Source organism: Genypterus blacodes, unplaced genomic scaffold, assembly GCF_046128005.1.
Source record: "Genypterus blacodes isolate CSIRO-AG114 ecotype Tasmania unplaced genomic scaffold, CSIRO-AGI_Gbla_v1 ptg000133l_1, whole genome shotgun sequence".
NCBI classification, from domain to species: domain Eukaryota; kingdom Metazoa; phylum Chordata; class Actinopteri; order Ophidiiformes; family Ophidiidae; genus Genypterus; species Genypterus blacodes.
The window spans coordinates 3,036,856-3,042,668 of NW_027466935.1; the positions used below are offsets into that span (position 1 = coordinate 3,036,856).

The following is a 5,813-nucleotide window of genomic DNA, read 5'->3' on the forward strand; positions in this document are numbered from 1 at the left end:
TGTCATGTGTATAATGGAACGTATCCCTGATCCCCACTGTACGGTGGCCGAGAACCGCCACCGCTGCAAATAAAAGAAAAGCTGCAAAAATAAAAAAGCTACCACTGCACTGACTGAGCATTCCTCAATACTGGATCGATAATGTCAACAACAATATAGATTAGAACAGATCGTTCCATGGTAAAAATTTGATAATTAAAAAATAGATAGTTTCTTGTAAAATTGTGTACAAGAATTAATCATAAGACTTATTTTCTTCAAAGGTATTTTCCATCAACTACTCTGGTTAGTATCATGTTCAAGTGATAACAAAGTACTAGTATGAGTCTCCACATGTCTTTGTCCCTGCTAATTGCCAATCAGACGTCAGCACAATCTGCGTCACCCTTTATTATCCAAACAGACGTTCCAAACTGACCCCCTACTGTCACACATTACTTTGTAGTTTTGTGCAGAAAGTAGCCACTTCAAAAACTCTGCTTAATTGGAACAAGTGAGCCAAAAAGGAATAAATCTCTTGAAAAAGCAGGACGCATGTGAAAAAAAGGAACCAACTGGAGGATTTCAGTTCATGCATAAAACTGTAAATTGAGTGTCGCTGGCAGGGAGTGGTGCTTATATGTGAGGTGTGATGGCTGTGTATCAGGATATGAATAATTAGGCCGGTGGGGAATGTTATCGTCTGGTGAGGACGATCAAGTGGCTGCTTCCATATGAGGACAGACTATTGGGATTCAAGCGCAGAACAAAAGAGGAGTAGGAGGTCAGAAGGAAACTATTGAATCATTGAAGAATTTGAAGGATTTCTCTGCAAATTAGAGCGTAAATCCATGAAGACATGACCTTTTGTTTTTCCACATAAAAACAAAAGTGCAAGCATTGAAATGGGGGGGAATGAATGATTTACTTGATAATTACTTCATAAGCCTGCCGCCGGAGTATTTAAAATATATATTAGAGGCTGGATAATTTGGTATGGACCCTGAGGATGAAGACAGGAAGAAAGGGAGCAGTCTAAAACTTATTTCATCCAATATGTTAGAAGATAAAGATGCATATTTGTGGTAACATACATAGATGAACCGTTTACCTTACAAGGAGGAGCAATAGAATAGATTTAGGTTAAGATAAATAGGGAAATGACTGCAGCAGTGTTCATGATGTGGACACATTAAAAGCTTTATTTAGTCATTCGGTTCAGAAGAGATGAAGAAATTGAAGTTAGGTTGAAGAGATACATTGGTAGTATGAGAATGGCTAGTAAAGGAAGATACTAGGATACATTAGAATATTACTTGCATTCATTGGTATCAACTTGTTTATGTAATGTTAATTTTTTACTTTATTTAATGATTTTACTACACCAGCTCCCTTTTGTTGTTTGCTTTAAATGAGTGGAATAAAAGCGTTTACTCAATAGATCCTCTAATCAATCGTCTCCTTGTGTGTAACAGCTTGTTTGGTGTCAGGTGGAGTCAAGTGGAGTTCAGTCAGCTGCACCTCTGAGCTGAGGGCTAATCAAGCTCAAGTGAAAGCACCTGGGTGGCATCCACGCTTAGGTGTTGTATTTGATTCGATGTTATACTTGCCATGTCATTATATCACATATCAGGATTGTTGTCTCCCTTCTCTCTCTATCTTATTTATTCACGACTGTATAAACTAATCTGTTATTCTGCAAATTAAAGCTGGAATTCACAATTTGAGCTGAGTTCAGGGACTGTGTGGTGGGTGTGAGTACCATGAACTGGGTTGTAACTGTACATCTAAGTTTCACCCTACAATCTTCATCATAATCCACCATGGTACATTCATTCACGTCTTGCAGATCCTCCCTTGACCCCCTGGGGCAGCTGTGTAAGGTCGGTTGTAGGGGCTCTCCACTGGTTAACCTGATCTGCTGTCAATGTTTTAAATTTTGCAAAGCTGGTAACTGAAGAGGAGTCAATGGCAGAGGAGGGTTTGTGGCAGTAAGGGTGAAGATGGCTAAGTCACACTACACATATGCCCTTGCACTTTAATTGGTGAAACGGGAGACTTGCACGTAGGAACTGCTTGTCAAATACAGGAAATGACATCAAAATGGTGTAAATGATCATGTTCCTGCAGTTGTAAGGAAGTCGCACAGCTGCCATTGGGCCATAAAACCATACACCACAACAAATGCATGCAGCGACTGACTGCTCATGTTAGGTTCTGATGGGTTCTGATGGATTCTAATAGCGCAACAAGCTTGTCTTCTTACTGACATTTTTGCTGGCAATTTGACAACGGGCAACAGCTGCTGCCCTTCGACTTCATTAGCTGGATTAGGTTGGTTTCCTGCATCTCACATTTTTGAGCAGAGTTTAGCTTCTCGTACGCAAATAACCGCCGACTTCTGCCTTCAACCATTTCATCTGATTAGGTCGGGTTGGTTGGAAATTACACAGCCTCTAACATCTGCTCCTTTTCTGCGAGCTCCCTCAGGTCATTACACCGCAGTAAAGAAGTATGTTTGTATATGCTCTGAGTCTGAGTTACAGGTTAGTGATCCAACAAATCATCCAATCAATTCTGACGTGCACAAAGAATGGACCACAACGCAACGCTGAATCTGATTCAATCGATTCATGGCCTCAAACAGATTTTAACTATGATAAATGGGGCTTAGCTGTGTAGTTAATGCATTGTGGCCATTAGGTCTGACCACCACATCTCCACACTGGAGTCTTTGTCACTTCAGTCACTTTCATTTCCCATTTTGCCGCATAAATGTCACACTCGTAAAAGATGATTATCTTGCTGGCCGTTTTTTAACAGATGGATGTTTCATGCATTTTGTTTCTCTTTTCACCCCCGCCATTAAAAAGCGAAAAAAGTAATAAAATCTTAGCTGAGCTGCTTTTCTGTGTATTCGTCAGCATGTGACGCTTTCCAATTACTGCTTAATTGACGATTGATGGAAGTGTTTGTGCTGAAGACTGTGTGAATGTGTGAAAATCCTGTTAGGTTCCAAGAAAACTGAAGTTATAACACGTTAAATTGTGCCCAATGATTCTAATCCCATTATCTAAAAATGCTCTTTTTAGACAGTAATATTCCAAATCACAATTGTTCCTTTTGAGAGTGGCTCTTAATTTGATTACTGCTTCTCAACTGCTGCTATAACACTGACTACAATTATCATAGACGCCATGTTATCTAATTGTCCTAATATTGCTTCTGTTATGAGTAGCTCATTAGCCGCGGGGTTGTGCTCCATCGCCTTTTAAACACAAAGAAATAGATATATTGACAAAAGGTCCTCGATTAAATCTACAACCAAGACGCAGTGTAGTAAGAAAAGCCCAACACGGCGAGAGCAGTGTGTCATTAATTTTCGGTGAGGGATGAGTGGGGGGGGGATTGTTGTTTTGTAAAGATTTGTCACTGGCAGATTTGAGGGCAGATAGCACAGAGCCAGCTGTCAGGGAGGAGCTGCTGATATTAATCAGGAAGTAGAGCAAATCAGCTGTGATGGTTTGGGAGAATCAGTCGGTTCTAGAGGGCATAAATTAAGTCTCCCGCTGGGAACTTCATTTGGGATGGGTGGAGAGACATTACGCTCCTAGCGACGGGATCAGACGAGGAGACGGTGACATCATTCTACTGTGGCTCAGAGGCAGAAAACTGGAAGTGAAGTTAGGGATTGTGTACCGTTTGGGGAGGAATCAGACATAAATCATCTCACTCTGTATCTTAAATTCAGATGAATGTGTCACTGTAACTCGAGGGCACCTAGGTCCTGCTCAAAATCAGACAGACAAACAGACAAACAAACAAACACAATCCAAAACAAAACCTTCATAGTTGGGATACAACAGGTAATTCTTGCTTTTTTATTCAGTGATTCATTCAACTTTCTTCCTTTTTATCATATTTGGGCTAGGTTTATCAACTTTTCTGCATTAGACATCATATACATCTCAATGATAAGGACAAATCTTTTTAATAAACATAAGCTACTCTGTCACCTGATGGAGAAGCTAAAAGAAAAAAAAAATCTGAAAATCTGAAAAGGCCTACAAAACATTACATTTGTTATTTAAGTTTACATTTATTTGTTTTTTAGATTGGTTAGTTGAAAAAGGTACCAATTGATTTGTTTGAGTGTCTCGTAGGGTTTTATTTTGCATTGAATTATGGGTTGAGTTGTTGTTCACCAAACTGCTGTTATTACCCTCTACTTCCTTTAGATGTCAGTCACGAGCCAAATAATCTATAAACACTTTGACTATCAAAAAACTTTTAGAGATTTGTCAATTTCTGCCCTAAATAAAGAGAAATATGTTGTTGTTGTGTTAGTTTGCTGACTTTCAGTGTAAGCTTGATGTATATATGATATGCATTTATGTTCTCTTCATCTGTTTTAATGCGGTGCAGCTCAATTCAAAATAGCAATTTATACAAAGCATCTTTTAAAGTAGATACATTTCAACTGTAGTCCACTTTAATTTGGGTCTTTCTTTGTATAGTTCTGAAATGATGTAATGTAAATATCCCAAAGAAGGAGGGAAGTAATCTTTAGTTGTGTTCCCGTCCCCACACCAGTTACCGTTAATGCTTATCTTTTGAGGTCACTGATTTGTATGAATGAATAACTTGTGAGCATTTCTTTACCTCTGCTGATGCTCCCACAGCGGTTACGGGACTATAACGCCGTCTGTTTTTATTGCTGACACTGAGTGCTGCCACATGATAGTCACAAGGCATGATTTCAAGAGAAGTCTTGGTTCTTCGTAGCAAATTTTATTCATTTTCAAACAAATTCCCACTCTTGCTTTAATCAGTCTATAAACCAGCATTCTCACGACTCCTCTCATAATGTTGTTAACAATCATGATGTGAGAAGCTGCACGGGAAGATAATGCTTCGTTGCTCTGATGCTCCCTGTCTGCAGTGGTTTCTCAGTATCTCAGTTTGATCCATTCTTGCTTGGTACAACTTTCAAATTAAAGCTGTTTATTTAATTTTAATTTCTCTCTTGGGCGCAATACATCTGCTCAAGATCTTCTCTTGATTGCAGCTTCTGTCCAGCCATCGTGATCCGGATGAAGGAATGTCATCGAAATGTAAATGAAGTCACTAATAGTCATTACAGTCAACTTGATTTATAAATGAATCAACAACTGACAATGTGTAATTATAAATAATACATATAAAGCAAATAAGAAGTGGAATGCTGCTCAAACTGAACAAAAGCTGCCACTTTAAAGCACAGAGCTCCATATTCAAGAGAGGGGAAGTCGGTGACTAAAACCATTTTTCAGTGTTTGATTCAAGGCTGTAAAAGCAGAATTTTGTTGTGATTTAAGTTGGAACTACACAACTTATTAATATAACTCCCCCTGTTCTGCTTCATTCCCCACCTGTGAAACCAAATCTCCAGTACCCTAAAGAACACCTTTTATGCAATGTTTGCAAAAAAATAAGATCCAACCTGTGTATAAATAGGAAGTACCATATGATTTATATTATACATCTGGCATTTAACCCTTTACAGGCTGAAAAAGAAAAGAGATAGGTGTATTTCGGGGGTAGATTCAGCCACAAGTGTCTTATGTTGGGTCATCTGGGGCTTAGAGACTAATTAGTGTGGAATCTGTGCAGCACAGTAAACTGTTTGTCACCCATCACACATAGGCCGAGTTCATTCAGGAGTAATTTAATTGCATACTTTATGTCCAAATGTTCTTGCCCCAGTGGCTGCATTGTATGGCGAGAACAAACACTTTTTTATGTCATGATTCGAGACATTAAAGATAGAAGCAGTGATGTTTTTGGACAAGTAA

The 5,813-nt window shown here is 38.9% G+C and overlaps 1 protein-coding gene across 1 annotated transcript in view; it reads left to right on the forward strand.

Annotated features, from left to right (window-relative positions):
• Positions 1-5,813, forward strand: part of nnt (nicotinamide nucleotide transhydrogenase) — a 264,273-nt gene that overhangs the window by 186,411 nt on the left and 72,049 nt on the right. The gene's annotated exons all lie outside the window — the stretch shown is intronic.